We start from the raw sequence: 23,784 nt of genomic DNA on the forward strand, positions 1-23,784 counted from the left end.
TAAAAATTGAAGAGGAGGGAAAGGATTTGTTGAACCAGATAATTTGAACTAGAATACAAAAAAGGGAGGTGCGAGGAAGTCGAGGAAATAAGCTAATGAAAGATTTAGATATAAAATTTGGATGTGTGTTTTTGTTTTTTTTATGTTGTATTGTTGTATTGTTTTTTTTCTCTTTTTTATTGTTGATGTATTGTTTGTGGAACTCATGTATTGTTTTTCTTCATTGTTTTTCTTTTTATAATTATAAAATATCTAATAAAATTTTATTTAAAAAAAAAAACCCAATGTCTCTCGGTCCTACGTACAATGAGAAGCAGAACTCCCTCTCAAAATGCCCTTGGAAATGCCTCTGTTTGCAAGTTCTTGTCATAAGCTCCTGGTTACAAGCTCCCAGAAACTGCAATCAGTTGAATTGCTGTTGGCTGCTAACTGCTCCCCCAACCCACTTCCTTGATTATTTACACATCTGTACTACCTGAGCCTACGATGGAGGGCTTCGCAGCATTATCACCCCAAGAGGGTCTTGCTAGTCCCATAGCCACAGCCTTGGATTCCAGCAGAAATCAGGCAGAGCTGCGTCTCCCAACTGCCCAGCCTACAGGAGACGGGACCAGAAAATCAGAAGGGCAGATAATGCTATCTGAAACATAAGGCCAGAGGGAAGCTGAAGTGGTGGGGTTAATGACTGAGAAACTAAACAGAGCCAGAAAATTAGCAAGTGCTTCAAATACTGACATTTTAATTTATCTTATATGGTAATTTCTTTGTGTACTCCAGCAAGGAAAAGGTGCTTCTGGGAGACCGTTCAGAGGAACAAAATTTGTATAAGACAGGTGATTCAACTATCTAAATGTTAAAGGGATATAATGAGATTACAGCCATTTCAGAAGAAAGAGAGAAAGTTGGATTAATACACTGGTTTCATATATATATATATTTAAAGTAGTGTGTTTGCCAAACTAGACATGATCAGAGCACCTACGTATTTAGTTAGCCACATGCCTGTGTCCTTCATATATAAAGCAGCTTTGCAGTCAGAGGTAGCCTATTTTCTTTTTTTTACTTGTGTGTAGAGGACCCCACAGCCACCCTCAAATAAAGACACAATTCACACAGAATTTTTGTTTAAGGTTTTTGGCATAAATTTTGGCCACAACTTTATTGATTACAGCATGTGAGTGGTTGCTTAGGCATTGGTTCGCGACTATCTGATCCCGCCTAGGGGTAGGAATGGAACTGACATCTGCAAGCCTGCAAAAATCAGTAAGGGAAAACATTTTTGGGGAGAGCGTAGAGCTGGGCGCCAGGCTCTCACCTCTGCCCAAATGCTCCCAGGGGCTCTTGCGTGGCCCAAGTCCCTTGACAGGGGTTCAGACAAGAGCATGGCGAGCCCCTGGATTCCTTTAACAGAATACCCTTGCAGCAGCAGCATTGGAGGGGCAGGCACAGCCAATCCATGCCCCTCCACCAACCAAATTTGAACCAATGCCTAACCGCAACCTTACAAGTTGTGACGATTTGCTACGCAGTAGGCAAAAACCAAATGGCACCAGCCAATCAGCCAAATGGCAAAATTCCTAGCAGGCCCCTGGCCCAAAAGCAGACGACCCCATGACAGGCATAGCAAGGTCAATGCGAACAACCCTAAATATAGGGAGGGAGGGTGGGTGATCCGATGCACACAGCGAAAAGAGGAAGCTCAACGCTACGCACAGGGAATAAATAGCCCCTCAACAGTCACTCACAAAATTGCTACACCAAATTCTCCCCAACGACTGAGGGGTACCTAATCGGATTTGTGGCCATCTATACTAACCCACCCAGCAACAGAGGGATGTCTTGGTTGCCCCCACCGCAACACATGCTCTCCATGATGGAGAACACACTTTCTCAAAACAGCATGAAGCTGAAGGGAACTAGATTAAACTTGAAATCCATTTTGTGATTTCTGGCCCAGTTCTCCAATTTGTTAAAGGTTATCTTGAATCCCAATTCTATCTTCTATGGCATTAGCTACTCCTGCCAGTTTGGTGTCATCTGCTAATTTGATGAGTATCCCCTCAATTCCTTCACCCAAGTTGTTATGCTCTCCCCAATCATAGGAAGAAACCAGTAGAATACTCACACTTTGATGCAATATTAGCTATATTTTAGAAATGAACATAATCTTTTATAAAATCTTTTCAAGACTGTGCCTCCTCCTTTTCTGTTCCACCCCGTCAATTACTCATATACATTTTCAGGCACGATCTCTACAGAGATACTAAAAGTTATCTTCAACGGAGGGGATTTCAATATTCATCATACTGTTTAATTTGCGCTCTTCAGCTGAATAGCTATCAGAAGCACTCCTAATGTTGTGGCCTTTTCAGCACTGGCTCATTTAGAAAACATGGAGAGAATTATGAGGGGCTTGATAAAAGCAAAGAAATATGCTAAACCTCTTATGCTCAGAAATTAGCGATAACGATTATCTTTTAGTTAGTCTTTTGCCGTAAGCAAAGGGTCCTAAATTGGAAACAGAAATAAAAGGTGTCTGGGTAATCTTATGCCTGCGATAAAATAAATAAATCACAAGAATCAAAATGGGGAACTTGATAAGTTCTTTGATTAAAACCTCTCATTACAGATCTGAGATTTACTAATATTTAAATTGTTTCTACCACCTGCCTACATATAATGGCTACATTACAGTTTCTATCACAATCCTAATTTCATTCATGAATAGCGATTACTTGTGACCGTGAAAGGCCAGGAAAACTTCTCTCTACTCAGCTGTGAACCCAGAGGAGAAAATGTACTGATGGCAGCCATGTTCTCCCACTAATTATTGGTAGATGATGATGATGATGATTCTTGAAATATCTCAACAGTTATAATTGTCTGTCACCAAACAATTGCTAATGACATCCAAACTGTAACTGTGTTAAAAGTGCAAGAAAATACCATATTTTTTGCTCTATAAGACGCACCAGACCACAAGACGCACTTAGTTTTTGGAGGAGGAAAACAAGAAAAAAAATATTCTGAATCTCAGAAGCCAGAACAGCAAAGGGATCGCTGCACAGTGAAAGCAGCAATCCCTCTTGCTGTTCTGGCTTCTGGGATAGCTGCGCAGCCTGCATTCACTCCATAAGCCACACACACATTTCTCCTTACTTTTTAGGAAGGGAAAAGTGAGTCTTATAGAGCAAAAAATACGGTAACTACATTCAAACTGAAGCCAGGTTAAAATGTGTTCACATTCTTCAGCTTTCTGCTAAATATGCACACAAGTTAGCCTCTACCACACGTTATTAAAAAAAAAAATGCTTTTTAGATATTTCTTGTTAGCTTATGTAATTGTGAAAGCTTGAAGAGCGTTCTCACACCATTTCTTGATGCTTGTATACATGCCACAAAACTGAAAATATCAAGGATCCATTCTGTCCATTTGAGTATGTTATTCTGGAAAACTAGCTAAATGATGACATTGTGTGGCAACATGCCAAAAAATTCAAGCCAAGTCCCCAAACCCAGCAACTATTCCACCATAAATGGTAAGTGTGGAAAGGCCCTTAATGATATTTCAGATAGCAGCAATTCTTGCCCAAGCCTCCCTGCAAAGTCTTTTCGTCGAAGCATTGTATGCAACTCTGAAGTCTCAAACAGGGGACTGAACAGTTTCAGCAATTGGCTTCTGAACGCCGCCATTTTTAAGGCTGGATTAACAACAAAGACAACTTGCTAACCCGCATCTAATGGATAATCACAGCTGTTACAATGGTACAGGCGACGACTGTTTTAACACACGTCCAAAAGACACTGTTTCAAACCCGGAAGCGACTGAATACATCACTAAACATGGCACCCCAAAGGGCAGAACTGGGATGGAGCAGACTGAGGCGTGTTTATATGTGCTCCGCCAACGCATGTGTGGGCTGGGAATGCCCCCTGCCCCCCCGGGCGACATGGTTGCTGACTGCAAACTAGGAAACAGGGCTAGAGCCACATTATGGCTGCTTTGACAGTAAAATACAACAAGGCCAACTTCCTACATTTTAGACTGACCAAGGGAATACCTGTTACATAAAGCAAGTCACACCTTTCTCTACTATTGAACTATGCCAATGATGCTCAAAACTCAGATTAAATCTTACAGACTTTAGATACTTTTGAATAATATTTTTGACTGACTTGGGGGCTTATACATAGGTTTGCACGCAACTTGGGACACTACCAATTTAAGCAAGGATTAACTTTTTAGGTACAGTACTGGAACAACCATTTAAACATTATTTCCCATTTCAGTATTCCTGTTTTTTTGTTTTGTTTTATTGAGCTATTTTCTGGGCTATGGAAATCTGCTCTCCCTAAATCCATTATTTAACACACAACTGATTAAGTTCAAATGTGCTCTGCCAATTTTCACAGAAAATTGGTCTTAAACATTTATTTCAAACCACACATGAATGGCTGTGGGAGAAAGACTGCCTGGGGCTCTATCTGGAGGAATTATTAAAAAATATTATCACAATGTGGAAAATTAATGTAAAGGGGGATGGGGAAGAGGTGAGGTTACGTGAGGATTCAATTTTCATGTCTGAAGCTGCACTTAAAACAAAACAAAACACCCAACACAATTCTGCCACTCAGTCGGAACTGTTAAGGCTAGAAGCACAAAGCAGAACTAGCCAAATCAAATTAGGGGGAAATATTTTGTACACCTGCCGACTCTCAGTCCGATTGAGATGTGTGCCGTCCAATTGCACACTTGAGATGTTTACGAGCTCACTTTATTAGACTTCTTCCTGCAGCTGCCCAACATTTACTCTAATTTAAGAAGCTCTAAATATTGTTGCCGTGGGCGACACGAGAACATAGAACTAGGCAAGACTCCACTAATAAAAAGGCTTTCACAGCGTTGCTCACAAGTAAAGTTAAAATTTACGGCTTTCAAAATACTGGATCTGGGAGAGGTCAGGTTATACAGCTTCCAGTAATAAAAGAAATCAATATGGCAGCGCATCTGAGGAAGCCGGCAAACTAAATAAACACTTCATCCAAATCCACTTGGACCTGAATTAAGAGAACATAAAATACCTGTGTTTATTTTCCTTGCTCTTTATCATTCGGAGAGTTTGCATAGCCTGAGTTCCCACCGTCTGTCACCAGGTGAGACACTAATATTTGACAGCCAAGGGACAATTAAACTAGATGTCAGAGCCGAGTCTTTAACGTTGTCAAGAGATTTACCTGTGCATGAGTATGTTACAAATACACCCAAGACTCAGTAGAGTTCATTAAAATAACTTAATACACCCATGCCTGATTCATAAATGTAATGGTTCTAGGGATTGCTTGTGCGTAAGTTGCCTTTACTCATGGCTAGCTTGCATGGTTGAACCCTTTCTGACAGGACAGCCTCTGTTCCGTGGCTGCCTCAGTCGCTGGCAGAATCCGTCAGTGGGCGTTTCTTAAACCGCTTCCAACATAAAAGCTGTTTGATGCCCAGTCTCCTCCCCTGTTGCCTGCGCGAAAGCTTTCTGTGCAAGGTGGGTGTGGGCAAAGGAGCACTTGTGCCCTCTCCGCTGGTCTCCTGCGAAGAGTCCTGGAGCCACCTCTCCGATTCCTCTATCTCCTCCCCTTCTCCACTGGTGTTACGCTGATTACCTTCCCCAGCGGATGGGCTATCCCTCCTCCTACTAGGGCCCTCTCCACCATCGTCCGGGAGCCCCCTCACTGCCTCCCGCTCCAATGGCAGTTCCCTGACAATAAAGAACAGTTTTTGGGAGCCATCCAAACACTTCCCTTAGTTCAGTCTCATAACTTGAAATTGTGTGGTAGGTCAGATCTTCTGGAGTCATCCTAATCACATCAACTGCTAGACTATTTTCACCCATCTAAAACTGAGAATAAGGGTTACTACATAAGACCAAGGCCAGATTTAGGTTTGATGAGGCCTTAAGCTACTGAAGGTAATGGGGCCCTATATATGTCCAGCTGTCCTTTGTCAACAACAAATTGTTGCTGTTTTTTGTGTTGAATATATGCTATATGGTAATTTATGGACCTAATAGGTATCTAAAGCCATTTGCACACAGTGCCATGCAACCAGTCCATGCAGAATGTAGGCACCCTATATATAAAGGTAAATGTAAAGGTACCCCTGACCATTAGGTCCAGTTGTGGATGACTCTGGGGTTGCACACTCATCTCACTCTATGGGCCGAGGGAGCTGGCGTTTGTCCGCAGACAGCTTCCAGGTCATGTGGCCAGCATGACTAAGCCGCTTCTGGCGAACCAGAGCAATGCATGGAAACACTGTTTACCTTCCCGCCGGAGCGGTACCTATTTATCTACTTGCACTTGACATGCTTTCGAACTGCTAGGTTGGCAGGAGCAGGGACCGAGCAACGGGAGCTCACCCCGTCGCAGGGATTCAAACTGCCGACCTTCCGATCGGCAAGCCCTAGGCTCTGTGGTTTAGACCACAGCACCACCCGCGCCCTTCTGCTATATATAGAAATGAGCAAACCAGTGATATTTGAGGGAGCAGGCTAGCAGGCGGGGCCCATTACTTACACCATAGGAGCCTACACAACACAAAACACTGTTGCTGTATGTAGGTTTTATTTTATTTGTTTTTTTTATCTTATATTTTGGAAATGTACATCCAGGTTTTTTCTTTTAAATTTTTTGGGGTCCCCCAAAAGAGTGGGGCCCTAAGCTATAACTTGTTTACTTTATACGTAAATCCAGCACTGCGTACGACCATCCCTTCTACACACACACTCAGATGACACAGCAAGCAGATTTTGAGGAAGAAGGCAAAAGAAGGGCTGAATTCTCTTTGCTAATGAGGTTCATCTCTCATCGGATTTATACAGAGACAAAACCACTCATCCTGGATCCAAACTAAGTTAAGCAAACCAAGAAGTTTTCAGCGATGTTAAGAACACTGAACGCTAGCCGCAAACACTTTTACTGAAAATGATCAGAACGATTACAAGACAGCAGATAAAATTCAAGAGGAAGCATGTGTTGATATTTGTACGCTGCCTACTAAAGAATTCGATTCAGCAGCTTCCCATCCAGAGATGGCTGTTTTAAGTCCACATCTTTGTAATGATGCTGTGTAAGCAAAGAATCTAGCATTTGGCACAGTTCCCAGCATCTTCAGAACCTGTGCTTGCTTTTTCTGAAAATAATCATTTTTAAACCCCTTGGGGTCGTTGGTCCCATGACAACAGAAAAATATATATGGTGATATTGGGAGGCACATTGGCAGTAGCACCAGAAAAAACTGGAAATCAGAGCTGGAAGAAGTTCCAGTGGCCGTCTGTGGAGCTTTATAGGGACCTGCAGAAAATCTATAACCCTTCCAGGCAGCTGAAAAATCAACTCTAGTGTGTTAATGATTATGTATGAATCTACAGGAGTCTTTTGCATCAACAAGAAACTCAACTATGTCTAGTTCTTGGGTGGGTGGGCTGGAATAGAGGGGGGAGGAATAGTTTCCCTTATAATTTACTATGTAATTGCTTCATTGCTGTATTTTTACAGCACAGGTGTTTATAGGAACAAAGAAGCTGACTTATACCAAGTCAGACCTCTGGCCCAGGGACTGAACCTCCTGTACACAAGATAAGATGCTCTATCACAGAGCCATGGTCCTTCCCTTCCCAACACTTCAGTTTGGAAAGCAAGCTAGCTTTCTCAACTTAGAATCATGGAATCATAGAATCATAGAGTTGGAAGAGACCACAAGGGCCATCGAGTCCAACCCCCTGCCAAGCAGGAAACACCATCAAAGCACTCCTGACATATGGTTGTCAAGCCTCTGCTTAAAGACCTCCAAAGAAGGAGACTCCACCACACTCCTTGGCAGCAAACTCCACTGTCGAACAGCTCTTACTGTCAGGAAGTTCTTCCTAATGTTTAGGTGGAATCTTCTACAGTGGTACCTCGGGTTACATATGCTTCAGGTTACATACGCTTCAGGTTACAGACTCCGCTAACCCAGAAATAGTACCTCGGGTTAAGAACTTTGCTTCAGGATGAGAACAGAATTAGCCCCATTAGCTAAAGGTTAAGAACAGTTTCAGGGTAAGAACAGACCTCTGGAACAAATTAAGTACTTAACCCGAGGTACCACTTTACCTTGGTTTAGGAACTTAATCCATTCCAGAAGTCTGTTCTTAAACCAAGGCGTGCTTTCCCATAGCAGCAAGGGACTCAATTTACAAATCGAACACACTCAACAGGAAGCGGAACATGTTCTGCTTCCAAGGCAAAGTTCACAAACCAAAACACCTACTTCTGGGTTTGCAGCGTTCTTAATCCAAGTTGTTCATAAAGTAAGCTGTTCTTAAACCAAGGTACCACTGTATTAGAATCATCCAGAACTGCACATATGAACCTCTCTGTAGAATTAAACCATAAGCAAATTCCCACCAATGTTTATTTGAAGAATGCACTTAAAAACCCCCACCAAAAAACCCTAAATCTTACTTTCTTCAAGGCTATAGGGCAGGGCTGGGGGACCTGCGACCCTCTAGACTAGATCAGTGGTTCCCAACCTTTTTTTGGCCCTGCATCTCTAAAATCCTGATGCCCACCCGTGACATATAATTCTTATTATTCAAAAAGTGAACTATTCACGTGGAGGATTTAACTATTAATAACTCATTCTCAAATTGCCCCCCTTAAAAATCAAATTGCCCCCCTGTGGGTCGTGTGCCCCACATTGGGAACCATGGCTCCACAGGATGTTGTACTGCGACTCACATCAAGTCTTGCTGTTGAAGCTGCTAGAAGTTGGAGGTCAACAACATACGAAGGGCCTCAGATCATAGAATCATAGAGTTGGAAGAGACCACAAGGGCCATCGAGTCCAACCCCCTGCCAAGCAGGAAACACCATCAGAGCACTCCTGACATATGGTTGTCAAGCCTCTGCTTAAAGACCTCCAAAGAAGGAGACTCCACCACACTCCTTGGCAGCAAATTCCACTGTCAAACAGCTCTTACTGTCAGGAAGTTCTTCCTAATGTTTAGGTGGAATCTTCTTTCTTGTAGTTTGGATCCATTGTTCCGTGTCCGCTTCTCTGGAGCAGCAGAAAACCATCTTTCTCCCTCCTCTATGTGACATCCTTTTATATATTTGAACATGGCTATCATATCACCCCTTAACCTCCTCTTCTCCAGATTCCCCAACTCTTCTAGAAAGGTTATCAATTTCCTCTAATCACTCTACCCCCCCCCCAAAAAAAATCGATATAGCTCAGTGCACAGTAATACCATCAAGGGTTTTTTATTATTTCCAACCGAAGCAATGTTTCACTGTTACAGGTACTATTTTCCATCCTTCAAGAGGTCGCTGTGTTAGTTTTGTTGCAGGAAAAACAGCACCTCGTGGTGTCTTAAAGACTAACAGATGTAGTGTGGCACAAGCTTTCGAGGACTCGAATCCAACAAAAAGCTTATGCCACAACAAATCTCTCACGCTGCAATCCTATATCCAGTCTCCTAGGAGTGAACCCTAATGAACTTGCAGTGCTAAGTAAAGATGGAGGACTGAACCACAAGTTTCTAAGGTACCAAAAGATCCTGTTATCATCATTCTGAGCGTCGGAGCAGTTGAAGGGAGCATTGCCAAACCCAAAATATAAAATTTTGTCAGATGGCTTCCTGGACTCATTTTGAACTGAAATTGCTTATCAGTCTCTCCACGGTTCAAACAAAATTCCTCATCTTTTGAGAGCTGAAGCTGTCAGAACAAAGGCCCGGTATAATTTTATCAGGAGCAGCTTTGGTGTAATAACTTTTTCCTACTCTGCTCACCTAGAAGAGTTAAAATTCCTTTGCCATAAATACTGTAGCAATGTTCCAGCAATCAATTCAAAATGACAAACGCAGATGTAGTGAGTTATGCTCCAGGATATTTATAAAGTATCTAGAAATACTAGGGAAAGATCCAAAATCACTTAATTTGATATTACACCCATAAATTAATGTATTTGTTGGGACAACAACATTCCTCAATTTTCAGAGAATATACACAGGCGAACAGTGTCATTTATTCTGCTATGTTCACATTAACGTAGTTGAAAGCTTTATCTTTGGACAAATTCTCTGCATTCATATAAATAATGTCTTTATAACCACTAAGAGGCATGAACATTAGAATTCAGATCACTAATGACAAGAAGTCAACGGAACTGTGCTTCAGCATCATATTATCATATTATGCTTTTTATAATTTTGACCAATGCTACAGTTTAAAGATAGACTGCAGAACAGCTATTTTCTTTCATTTATTTTGTGAATACCTTGATTAACCCTTTGCGCGTGTAGGTCCCCAGGCCACCCCTCAAATAACTTCACACATAACACGTAATTTAGTTTTGGTTTTTGGGCACTATTTTGGCCACAACTTTATTAAAATACAAAATCAGTGAGTGGTTGTTTAGACATTGGTTATGACTATCTGTCCCCCCGCCTGGGACAGAACTGGCATCCCGAGGTCCGATCGGTAGCCAGTAGAAGAGAAAGTCAAACTGGGGGGTCACCTGAGCTAAGCGTCGGACCCACGCCGCTCTCCCCAGCAGCTCCCCGAAAGCTTGCCTGCCCGGTCCTATAACAAGGATTCCCATAACAGGGATTGAGCGGCCCTGGTCCCATAACAGGGATTCCCATAACAGGGATTGGGCGGCCCTGGTCCCATAACAGGGATTCCCATAACAGGGATTGGGCGGCCCTGGTCCCATAACAGGGATTGGACGAAATCATGGCAAGCCCCAGGATTCCTTTAACAGAATTCCCTTCATCGCAATAGGAGGGGCAGGCACCGCCTGTTCAGCCCCCTCCAACACCAGCATATTATAACCAATGCCTAACCGCAACCTTACAAGTTGTGACGAATTGCAGAGTAGTAGGCAAAAACCAAATGGCACAGCCAATCACCAAATGGCAAAATTCCTACTAGGCCCCTGCGCCAAGGCAGACGACCCCCATGACAGGCAAAGCAAGGTCAACCGGAAAAGAGGGCGGGTGGGCGGGTGATCCGATGCACTCTGCAAAGAGAAAGAGAAACCAGAGTGCACCAATATTTAAAGACTATGGTCCCACCCACTCAATTTGCAACATACAATTTGCCCCAGCAACCCGGTTATCCAATCACAGATGCCAGGCAATAACTATTAACCAGCCTGGCAACAAGAGGCCTGGCCCGGTGGCCCACACCGCAACACGTGCTCTCATTTATTGGAGAACACGCTTTTCGAGATCTGTTCAATTACATTAACTCATTTTTTCAAACTACGGTCTCTTCTATATTTTTGAACTAAATACCGGGACTAGCATCCTGTTTTAAAATGTTTTTATTTCTCCTTTCAATATATAATATAGGAGAACAGCTATGAACATCTTGAAAGCCTTTGCATAAGTCACCCTTTCTTAGAGCATTCAGAATACAGTGGTACCTTGGGTTGAGTACTTGATTTGTTCCAGAGGTCCGTTCTTAACCTGAAACTGTTCTTAACCTGAAGCACCACTTTAGCTAATGGGGCCTCCCCCTGCCGCCGCACCACTGGAGCACAATTTCTGTTCTCATCCTGAAGCAAAGTTCTTAACCCGAGGTACTATTTCTGGATTAGCGGAGTCTGTAACCTGAAGCGTATGTAACCCGAGGTACCACTGTACCATGAATGTAAGGAAAATACATTCCCATGCCATACAAATAACATGCAAGAATATACTCTTAATCAAGAAGATTTTGGAGAGATCTTTGGAGACCAGCAGGAGACTGTGGACTGGGGGTCATTGTCTACTCTTCCTGCCTCATGCAAGATATAAATGATTGCTATGCCATGTAAAAAGAATTGGGGCATATTAAGTTTTTCTCCCATTACTGCTGACCAGACTCCTCAGGACCATGCTTTGACTCGTGTTGTTACTGACCTGAAATATTACCATACTTTTCCGTCTTTAAGAGTCTTGAGGGACTCTCAAATTTAAGAAAATGGGGAGAGAGGGCACAGACTTATTGAGCTTTTTTGATTTTGCAGAGGACTGCCCAGAGTTGATGAGTTTTTGGCGGGTGGGATTGCTGGAAATCGCTCACCTGTACGCCTCTCCTCTGTCCACTCACCAGCAGAAGCTGCCAATCGCCCGCCCAATTGCAGCCAATCAACACCAGCCATTGATGCAGCAACCAATGACATGCCAAATAGCCGCTGACAGTTGCGGCAGCAACCAATCAAATGTCCACCCCATGCGCTATCCATGTATAAGACGGCCCCCATTTTTTCGCATAATTTTTAAAGAAAAAAAATTGAGTCTTCTACATGGAAAAGTACGGTATTTTAAACAGTTTGCTACTCCCCCAAACCCAGTCCCAGACACATCGACCTTTGAAACCCGAATTTCACCTGTACTTACAAGAAAGAAGATTCCACCTAAACATAATAAGAACTTCCTGATAGTAAGAGCTGTTCGACAGTGGAATTTGCTGCCAAGGAGTGTGGTGGAGTCTCCTTCTTTAGAGGTCTTTAAGCAGAGGCTTGACAACCATATGTCAGGAGTGCTCTGGTGGTGTTTCCTGCTTGGCAGGGGGTTGGACTCGATGGCCCTTGTGGTCTCTTCCAATGCTATGATTCTATGATTCTATGATTCTACAACATGAATATATTCCACTTAGTCTGTATACATGATGAACATCCAAAACTCTGATGAGGAATGTGCAACCATGTCAAGAAACAATACTGATGGATGGATGGATTGTACCCCCTAACCTGACCATAGAAGATTCAGGATGGCAGATGCTATCTCAGAGGTCCTCAGTTGGAACACAGTCAATGAAGAACGACGTTGGGCCCCCTCAGTTACCCGTCCCAATTGCATTAGTGACTAAACGTTGCAAAATGCATTTACTTCTGATTGTTGTTAGCCGCCCTGAGCCCAGCTTTGGCTGGGGTGGGCGGGGTATAAATAAAATTTATTATTATTATTATTATTATTATTATTATTATTATTATTCCAAATCTCACCATGTTTAATAAGCAATATTTTATTTTTTTCCTCCTTATTTATTGATTCAGTTTACATCTTGCCCTTCCCTCCTGAAGGAACGCTTAAGGAATGATAAATATTCATATTACAAATTTTTTGTCTCACCTTGTGAAACTAAACTGAGATGTTTGGTTGTCCATGATATTATTGCAGTCTCCTAACATGGTCATTTTCTTTTCCACAGAAGCAACTGTGTACACCCAAGGGAAAGGGAACTGAGAGGTGGTGGCAATGCCAAGCAGAATAAAATTCAGTTGGAGAGGGAAAATAGAAACACACAGTGCTTTCCCCATGAACTTGAATAAGCTCCTGTGGACTAATATTATCTCTAGGCCTTCAAGTGGGAGCATGGAGTAGAAAAGTATTTTCCCTTTTTTCCCAATTTGACTGGTGATACAAGCAGCGTTGTCTAGCACACAAGAGTGGTGGATTTGCATTCAGATTTTAGTGCAGGAAAGGGTTCAATGACTGGTCTTTAAAACAAGCCATCACAATTCCACCTCAGTTTTACTTCCAAAAAATCGGAGGGCTGATTACTTGCCTCGTAAGCCTTAGGAATAGGCCTGTGCTATACCAGATAGAAGAAGAAGAAGAGTTTGGATTTGATATCCCACTTTATCACTACCCTAAGGAGTCTCAAAGTGGCTAACATTCTCCTTTCCCTTCCTCCCCCACAACAAACACTCTGTGAGGCGAGTGGGGTTGAGAGACTTCAGAGAGAAGTGTGACTGGCCCAAGGTCACCCAGCAGCTGCATGTGGAGGAGCGGAGACACGAACCCAGTTCACCAGATTACGAGTCTAGCGCTCTTAACCACTACACCACACTGGCACTACACCACAGATAGGTGGAGTATAAATAAATATGTAAAAAATATTTTTATTATTCTAACATATTTCCAGGTACGCCCTTTTCTCATGAATCAAGGTTTGCAGCTGAATAAAACTAGTGATCTATGACTAAATCACAGCCTGACAACAGTCAAGTACATGTACTGGTTAAAGATTAGCAGTGGCATATCATGGGTTGCTGGTGTCCAGGGCAGGGACATGCATGCCAGGGGTGCCTGCACACTGGAGGGCAGGACACAGTCGGTGAATGGAGCCTGCCATGCGGGAGGGCAGTCGGACGATGCAGCCCTTGGGTGGGCAAATCCCCCTGACGCATGTGAAGAGGAGCACAAGACCAGGTTGCGCTGGGGGTGCCTGTGTGGGGGGCCCTGGTCCACACCCCTCAAAATTGTGGCCCCTGGCCACACACTCCACACTACGTCCCTCTAGTGTCTCTTACAGATGTCTAGCAGTTGTACACCTCTGTGTAAATGCAAACAAACGCTATGTTATATCTGGGAAATAGATTTGGTAGTGCTTCACATAAATTGCCTTGAAACCAGGTTACTATTTTCACATAGAAACTAAGAGTGCCTCCTTTGAAATATGCCAAATGTATTCAACGGGGCTTACTTTTTTTAGTAAATGTATGATCTTCTAAGACTTAAACATTCATATGCTTGATACCTAGCCGAAAAGGCTTCAGAGATTTTGTGTCCTCCAGAATGTCTTAGCTCTCTGCAGATAGGAGGAGAAAGCTTATTTAAGGATATGGGATATCATCCACCAACATCTTGTAAGACTTGAGGAAGGATGTGATTTCTTTCAGAGACTGACCACAATGAAATTCTGAGACGATATTTTGCCTGAAGGCAGTGCTAGATAACCATCAACTTAAATTCTTGGCAGACATTAAGAACTTCAAGGCAGCATTCCAACGGACAGATGGTTGGCAAGTGGTCCATCCTCAAAGCTCAAATGGCTTATCTGTGGTCATGATTATTTTGATGTGGTCCATCAAGATAAGGGGGAGGGGGATGAAAGAAAGCTGATGAAGGTTCCAGAATGGTGCACATTGTTAATGACCATTCTTAATCCCCATATAGAACATGTTCTACTATTCCTTAAAGGAAACAACTCAGGTGTCACGGTCCGGTTCACGGGTGATTGAAGTCTCGGCAGGGGACGTCAGGACTGGGGGCAAGATGGCGGGGTGGGAGCAGGAACGGGGAGCCAGGAGTCAGGAAGCCAAAAGTCTGAGGGTCAGAGAGCCAGGAGTCAGGAAGCCAAGGGTCCGAGGGTTAGGAAGCAAGGAGCCACAAAGTCAAGGGTCCAAGAAGCAAGAAGCAAGAAGCCAAACGCAGCAAGGCAGGAAGCGTGTTGCTGTGGCAAAGAGCAGAAGGGAAATGCTGACCTTATATCCCTTCCTGGCTCTTGCCACCAGGTGCTGTGAGTTACCAATTGGCCTCACCTGTGCGGCCGCACCTTGCCTCTTCAGAACAAACTTAGGAAGGCCCCAGTCCTGCAAAGTCCTATTGGTCACCGGCCTGGCTCCTGCACGCACACCTGACATCAGGTAGCTGGTGCACTCTACTTATGGGATGGAGTATGCTTGCAATCCCTGCTGTGGCTTCCTGCAGTCGTATATCTCAGTTACAGTTGTGAACGAGACATGTGGCTTAGTGCTGACATGTTGTAACCACCACGTTGAGCTTTTCATCTCTTGAAGAGACTAAGAAAATCTTCAACTCTGTTAAATCATCATTCTTGTGATAAACTTTTTTTGTATGAGCATACATCTTTCCACAAGGGTCAACATTGATGCCAAAATCCAGCATCGTCTGAGCTCTGCAAGTGCGGCTTTCTCCCGACTGAAGCGCAGAGTGTTTGAGGACCGGGACATTCACAGGGAAACCAAAATGCTTGTTTACAAAGCTATTGTACTACCAACCTTACTGTATGTTTGTGAAACATGGACCACTTACAAATGCCATCTCCAACTTCTTGAAAGTTTCCATCAACGGTGTCGCTGAAAAATCTTACACATCACTTGGGAAGATAAGCAAAGTAATATCAGTGTACTGGATGAAGCAAAGATCACCAGCGTCGAAGCAATGATTCTTCAACATCAACTTCGTTGGACTGGTCATGCTGTGCAGATGCCTCATTATTGCCTTCCAAAGCAACTACTCTATTCTGAACTTAAAAATGGAAAGCGTAATGCTGGTGGTCAACAAAAGAGGTTTAAAGACTGTCTCGAGGCAAATCTTTAAAAATGTAGTATAAACACAGACAACTGGGAAACACTGGCCTGTGAGCGCTCCAGCTGGAGAGCAGCCTTTACCAAAGGTGTAATGGACTTTGAAGACACTCGGACACAGAAGTCAAGGGAGAAATGTGCTAAGAGGAAGGCACGCCTGGCAAATCCACACCGTGATCAACTCCCATCTGGGAACCAATGTCCCCACTGTAGAAGGACATGTGGGTCCAGAACTGGCCTCCACAGTCACTTATGGACTCATTGTTAAAACCGTGTTTATGGAAGACAATCTTACTTGGCTACGAATGATCACCAAAGAAGAAGAAGACTGCCAAAGTGAAGCAGCTGAAAAATGAAGCACTTCTGAAGACTATCCAATGATAGCGACTACTCAGAAGGCTGTCAAAATGGACTAGGCAAAGTCATGTCTAGAACTAGCGGCTACCAGTCCAGATGTTAGCTCAGTGAACTTACGTTTTCATATTCACTGTCGTTCTGAATATAGGAGCTGGGGAACAAAACTGCAAGTGCCTAGTCTGTGGTCTCAGCATATATCCCATCAGAAATCCAAAAAGCACAAGCAGCTGCTCTTCCTGCTCAGTTCCTGTTTGTGGTAGTTTGGTCTCTCCTGTGTTTTACATGCCCTTTTAAACATGATGACTTTTCAATTGATGTGAGGACTGATGTGGTGGCTGATGTAGGTGACCTCTCCGTTGTTGAGAGTAACACCCTCACCATTTTGTAGTCCAGTCATTCTTTATGCCCTTTTCTGTGTGGCAGCCATTTTGTGTTATCCACAGCCCCGTGGCAGCCATTTTGTTACTGGTGCCCACGGAACTTTCTTGAAATTCCAAATGTGCCCACAGCTCCAAAAAAGTTGGCAACCCTTGGTGTCCATAAAATTGTGTATCAGCACTTCTGTACCTCATTTCATTAGAGGTCCGAGGCTTTCTACTCTATTAGAATATTTTCCTGCTTAAAGATTTCGTATCCATGGTTGGCATTTTAAACAATCCAGCAAAAGTGTCTCTTAGAAACTGCTGTGCATAAAAATAGCTGACCCAACTCATTTAAGTATACTTCCTTCCTTATAATCTTGGAGTACTTACTTGGCCCTTTTTTTTGAGGAGGCTTATCCGAGTCTCACACTTCCAGCATAATGAGTTTCTTTACAGTTTATTGTTCAGTGTGATGTCTGAGGCTTAAATATTTCATGGAGAACAATTCCTCTTTTTGATGTGTGTGAATCCTCAAGCATGTCCCTTTCTTCTTCCAGTCAGCTGAGATGTGCCCCTTTTAAAGGTGAAAGTAAGCAGCTGATCTGATGTAAAATTAAATTCCTGTAGCTATGCACTCAATCCAGCCTGAACTTGAATTGTTGAGATAAGTATAGTAATTCAGATGGATGTGTGAATGCCGGCCTGCAATTCAGTTGGAGGCAACTCCTTGTAGTAACTTCAATTGAACAGACTTATAAGTGCAATCTACTTGGCTCCTAAAATACGGTACTTGGACACTATTTGTCGCTGAGATAAGTGTGTTTTGAACACCACTTGAACCTTGCTTCTTCTTTCTTACGTTCTATAAGAAAAACACACAGTTCCCTAACTGCACATTAAACATATACAGTCGACAGTAGTCAGTTGTATTTATATTAATGTGTCACTGCAGTTGGGTTCCTTATCGTTACACATTGGTAGCACTAATCTTGCTGACTGGAGCATGCTGAACGGTATATCCCCAATTTTTAATCTGGAACAAAGTATTTGATTAATAATGTTTGATGTCAACAAAGAATGTGTGGCTCTTATCAACCTAAAGATTGCTTTAATGATTTTTAAAATTAAAATGGTTATCTGTGAAATTTCAGCCTTCTAAGTAATGCAAAAATGCTTGAAAATTCAATCTTAAATTAAAACGAATTCTCTATTAAAGATAATACATGCACGTGGTCCTAAAGCCACATTTTTCAGAGTCTTTTGCCATTCTGGAATTTGTATTTTTGCTGTTACTGTTAATTTCTGCTGCTCTTCTACCTATTCCTGTTCAGGTACCTTATACTCTGCCATGTAAACATGATGACCCATGACCCCTCTGGTTTGCAGATCTTACAAACCAGAGAAACTCCGCATGTATTATGTGGATTTTCAGATGTAACATTCTTCAAATAAAATGGGAAAAGTACCATCTTTTATTCTATTAAAGAATGCAACACATATAACACCTCAGGTTAAGTACTTAATTTGTTCCGGAGGTCTGTTCTTAACCTGAAACTGTTCTTAACCTGAAGCACCACTTTAGCTAATGGGGCCTCCTGCTGCCGCCGCACCGCCGGAGCACGATTTTTGTTCTCACCCTGAAGCAAAGTTCTTAACCTGAAGCACTATTTCTGGGTTAGCGGAGTCTGTAACCTGAAGCATATGTAACCTGAAGCGTATGTAACCCGAGGTACCACTGTAAGGGGGAAAAACACTGCTGCATACCACAAGGAAGTTAAATGAGTGTTTCCCAAACTTGGGTCTCAAGCTGCTTTTGGACAACAAATCCCATAATCCCAGACCCCTGGCCTTGCTAGCTAGGGATGATGGGAATTGTAGTCCCAAAACAGCTAGAGACGCAAGTTTCAGAAACACTGAGTTAAACTAAAACTCAGTTCAGAAAGTGAATGAAAGAGCTGCCTAATTGATTGTCCCCATGCAAAAAATTTGCTGATTATTAGAAGGCTGTGTATTAAGGAGAAGGCTTCAAAACGATCTTTAACATCAAGGTATGAGCGGGTGGCGCTCTGGTCTAAACCATTGAGCCGATCGGCTTGCCGATCGAAAGGTCGGCAGTTTGAATCCCCGCAACGGGGTGAGCTCCCGTTGCTCAGTCCCAGCTCCTGCCCACCTAGCAGTTTGAAAGCACGTTAAAGTGCAAGTAGATAAATAGGTACCGCTCCGGCGGGAAGGTAAACAGCATTTCCATGCGCTGCTCTGGTTCGCCGGAAGCAGCTTAGACATGCTGGCCACATGAACTGGAAAAACTGCGGACAAACGCCGGCTCCCTCGGCCAGTAAAGCGAGATGAGCGCCGCAACCCCAGAGTTGTTTGCGACTTGACTTAACCTTTACCTTTATGAGCATTCTACCTGTGGGCACATCAGTGGAAGGATGGAGGGAGGAGAAGATGCTGAGTGAAAAGGTAAGGTAATGGGACCCCCCCCCCCCATTTGCTGAGCATTTGACAGTAGCCAATTCTACAAGTCTGCATCACAACTAGAGTAAAGTAGTACTCTGTTAATCTTCCTCCTGTCCTCTGAGGTATAAAACTAGGAGGGCAGATGTATTATCTGGGAAGAGTTCCAACTTCATTAAGTCCAAGGCATCAGTGGTTCCAGCATGCCCACTGCCAGAGGAGTGTCACGAGCAGGAAAAAAAAATCTAGCATCTGCAGGGAAAGGATTAAGGAAAATTAGGAACTCATCAGCAACTGCAAGTTTCTTTAGTGGCATGCAGTGGCTCACAGCATTTGCCAGTGACGAGAGCCAACTTCTCAAGTCTCTGTGGAACAGACCCCCCCACAAACCTCCACCCACGGCTTTCCTCCTGCATATCTGCTGACCTCTCAACCAGGATGGAGAACTTGAAAAGACACTCACTGACTAGAGGCACAGAGCTAAGAGACAGAGGTCAATGGTGGGGTAATGCAGAGCAAATTAAAAAGCACTCCACAATTCTAAATGGCTTTGCTGCAACAGAAGCATGTTCTGACATGACGCATAAGCTGCCAAGGCCATTTTCCTCCCTCCCTTTGTTCAGAAGATTTCATAATTTTGTTGTTGTTCTAAAGTCAGCATGTTTGTATAGGGTATGCAACTTCTTACAAGACTAGAAGGCAGTCTAACAGCAGAGTTTTAAAAATGTATCTGCAAGATTCAAGTCTTTTTGAATATAAGAGGATTTTGGTACAGAAATGAAATGCTTATTTGCCAAGCTGAGATCATTTGGGAATTTTGCAGGTGCTTTGCAGCCAGGTGCTGTGAAAGAGTTTCCCATTTGAGCACCCTTTGATGAGCAGAATTGCATATAATTCATGATTTCCGAGATACGGGGTGATTTGCAAGAGATGGAGCTTTCTAAAGTTGTCCGAGGACTTTTGACATTTGCTTCAGTCCGTCAAGCACTAGATATTTGGCTACCCAGCGCGACTTGTTTGCCTGCATTTGAGGGTAAAATTGCTTGACTTCACAGTGACCTTGGTGCTGATATTATAGCAAGTCCAAATGAGGTGTCCAATATGCCACCTGAGAGAGTTTTGTGGGATCAATTTCAGTTAATGCAGTCTGAGAACACGGACAAAGTACTTGCCGATATGCATCCATCCACATGATCTCTCGACCCTTGGCCGATTAATGCTAGCCAGGGAGGTTTCACTGCACGGGTTCAGACTAGTAAATGTCTCATTACTAGAAGGAGAGATGCCTCTGGTTTTAAGAGAGGTTATTATACAACTTCCCTCAAGGTGAGAACTTCAGAGCAAATTGCGCTGGACAATTATAGGTCAGTGGCCAACACTCCTTTTCTGGGTAAGTTGACTGACAGAGTAGTGGCCATGCTACAAACATTCTTGGAAGATACAGATCATCTTGACTGGCTTTGGAGATGAATTGGCCCTGGTCACTCTGATGCATAGCTGTCAACTTACAGATTTGAAAATAAGGGACCAGCAGCCTTGAAAATAAGGGACCAGCAGCCAAAATAAGGGACCTGCAGGCACTCCAGTCTTCCTGTCCTCCTGCAGTCTGGTCAAACTCATGCTGGTAGCTTCGAGAACACTGTCCAACCAACTTTGTAACCAGAGGTTCAACTGAATAGAATCTGAATCACATGCACCACAAGGCTATGCAGCCTCAACTTAAGATGGCTCCCCGGCCTGGCTTTGCACTGCAAAGTTTGCAGCAGCACGTGCAACAAAATGGCGTCCAGCATTCAACCCCCCCCCCCAGCTTGCATTAACTAGCTACACACAAGGCATGCAAGCTCCACCCCCCAGTCATTCTTAGACTTCTTATTGGGTGAGCAACACAGCCAAGCAACACAGTTGGAGCCTCCCTCCTCCCTGGCTGGCAGGGAGGGAGCGAGAGGAGCTGCTTCCTTTGAAATTTAAGGGACATAATTTAAGGGACATTGAAGGGACACCCATCAATAAGGGACAGCAGCGGGACATGGCGCTGGAATAAGGGACTGTCCCTTCAAATAAGGGACACTTGACAGCTATGCTCTGATGGATGGGGGTGTCAGAAATGTTCCTTCCCAGAGTGAAAGTGAGGGATCCGATGCCCAAGGAGCGGGGAGGCAGAAAGAGATGGAGGTTTGCTTTCTTCACAGGCAGAGAGTGAAGCGAGCCCCTCCTCCCCTGGAATACTAGTCATAAATTCCCAGGAAGATTTAAGGCAGGCAGAGGAGCCGTAACTTTCAGACACGCTTTCAGAGGAGGAGATGCAAGCTGGATGGTCTGTTCCGGAATCTCCTCGCTTTCGGAGAGTTCAGGCTTGGTGTCAAGCCCACAAGAAGAGCAGCAGCCAATGGCGTATATCCTGCTGCAAAAGAGGCCACCCTCCAGTGGGCTCAACTGACCTATCTAGTGAGGAAGATTGAGCTGTGTGCTCGGACTGAGCTACTGTGTAAATAGCAATAAATCTGGACGTTATAAAACCACCAGCCTGTTGTCTCTTGGTGTGAGGGAGAGATTGTAAATCCTGACAGGGGGAGTGCAATCCTGCTGTTGTTACTTGATCTCTCAGAGGTATTCAAGACGGCTGATCATGCTGTCTTCCTGGACCAGCTCTGTGGGAAATGGTGGCACTCTCCCTCAGTGGTGCCATTCCTTCCTGCAAGACCATTAACACAGAGTGACTTTGAGTGACTGTAAGTCAGCCCAATGGCATATGGGCTTCCATCTTGACCCCAATGGTTTTAAACAGTTGCTTGAAGGTGGTGAGGGGTTGGTGATGGGCCAACAAACTGAAGCTGAATCCTAATAAGACAGAAGGTCCGTGGGCAAGCAGCTCCCAAGTTTGGGAAACTGACAGGTTGCCTGTTCTTGACAGAGTTGCACTCTCCCTGAAGGAGCAAGTAGGTAGCTTGAGGGCACGTCTTAGATTCAACAATGTCACTGGAAGCAAAGGTGTCCTCAGTGGTCAAGGGAGGGTTTTTTGGTTTTTTACCAGCTGTGACTAATACTCCAGCTATGGCCGTTCTTGGACAGGGCTAGGATGGAGGGAAGAAAAGATAATTCCCTTGGTAGAATTACAGATCTGGAGTAGAACACTTAACTATTGGCTTCACCTAAACTCAAATCCCCCTGGTCTAATATCCCTAGTGCTGCAAGATTGTCACAAGAGCACCTGGACTAAAATTGTCTACCAAAACCTTTACTCTTGTGGTTTATCACCCCAACAGCTACTCACTTTGGGTTTTAGTAAAGCAAATAGTCTAATTTGTCAGCGCCTAAATGATATTGGGGTTAAACCACAGAGCCTAGGACTTGCCGATCAGAAGGTCGGGGGTTCGAATCCCCGCAACGGGGTGAGCTCCCGTTGCTCGGTCCCTGCTCCTGCCAACCTAGCAGTTCGAAAGCATGTCAAAGTGCAAGTAGAAAAATAGGTACCGCTCTGACGGGAAGGTAAACGGCATTTCCGTGCGCTGCTCTGGTTTGCCATGCTGGCCACATGACCTGGAAGCTGTCTGCGGACAAACGCCGGCTCCCTCGGCCTATAGAGCAAGATGAGCGCACAACCCCAGAGTCGGTCACAACTGGACCTAATGATCAGGGGTCCCTTTACCTTTTTTAATTATATCAAGTGTCAAAACAACTTGGCCACAGTAAGGAAATTTTGCCCTAGGTATGACTATTTTCCACCTACTCTCTGGCACCCTATCTGCATAACCTAGCAATTCTAAAATATAGACGCGCTTCTACTCTTGCAAGATTGAATGTAATGCCCTCGGCTGTACTTGAGGGACGATTCCAGCTGATTCCACATGAAAAACGCTTATGTCCCTGTGGAGATGGCAGAACCAAATTGGTGGCACATGCCCTTCTGGCACAAAGACTTGAGGAATGAGATTACCACCCCTCTTTTATTGTCCATTCTGGGTTGCCCAGCCACAGTGTCCTTTCTCTTGGCAGATCAAGATGAGCAGGTGACAGCAAAGGTTGCAAGGTTTTTAGCTGGGGCAATCAGAATAAGATCCACTATTTGACTATTGATTCAAAATCGTAAACTGTATTTTATATAATTGACTTTTTATTTCTATTCTTTGTATATCGTACTGTTGTTTTATTGCTATGGTCGATGGCTGACACAAATAAATATTCATTCATTCATAATGGGACCACCAACATCATCACCTTCCAACATTCAGAGGTGATCAGAGATATGGTCCAAGAACATTTGGAGGACACCAGGTTGTGGAAGTTTGACTGAGACATTGACTCCAGTCCTTCCTTTTCTCACTTCCTGCTAGACTCTATTCCCTATCAGATTCAGTGCACATGAAAAGTTGGGAAGAAAGTCCAACACCGTCGCATTTTATTTCAAAAGCGGGTGATTATTTAGAAGGAAGCTGAAAGGGAGAACTAAATGGGCTAACTTTCTCC

At 43.7% G+C, this 23,784-nt stretch overlaps 1 protein-coding gene and 2 long non-coding RNA genes across 4 annotated transcripts in view; 1 reads left to right on the forward strand and 2 right to left on the reverse strand.

Moving 5' to 3' along the window:
• Positions 1-23,784, reverse strand: part of PARD3B (par-3 family cell polarity regulator beta) — a 588,896-nt gene that overhangs the window by 272,914 nt on the left and 292,198 nt on the right. The gene's annotated exons all lie outside the window — the stretch shown is intronic.
• LOC310659675 overlaps positions 1-23,784 on the forward strand; it is a 233,052-nt gene that overhangs the window by 185,136 nt on the left and 24,132 nt on the right. The gene's annotated exons all lie outside the window — the stretch shown is intronic.
• On the reverse strand, positions 9,257-15,126 carry LOC310659667. The gene is made up of 3 exons (XR_014502920.1): positions 14,719-15,126; positions 13,158-13,267; positions 9,257-9,750 (listed from the first exon to the last, which is right to left on the reverse strand). It is a non-coding gene; the product is annotated as an uncharacterized lncRNA (long non-coding RNA).

This window comes from Podarcis tiliguerta (genome assembly GCF_965153285.1).
Source record: "Podarcis tiliguerta genome assembly, chromosome: 1".
Lineage (NCBI taxonomy): Eukaryota > Metazoa > Chordata > Lepidosauria > Squamata > Lacertidae > Podarcis > Podarcis tiliguerta.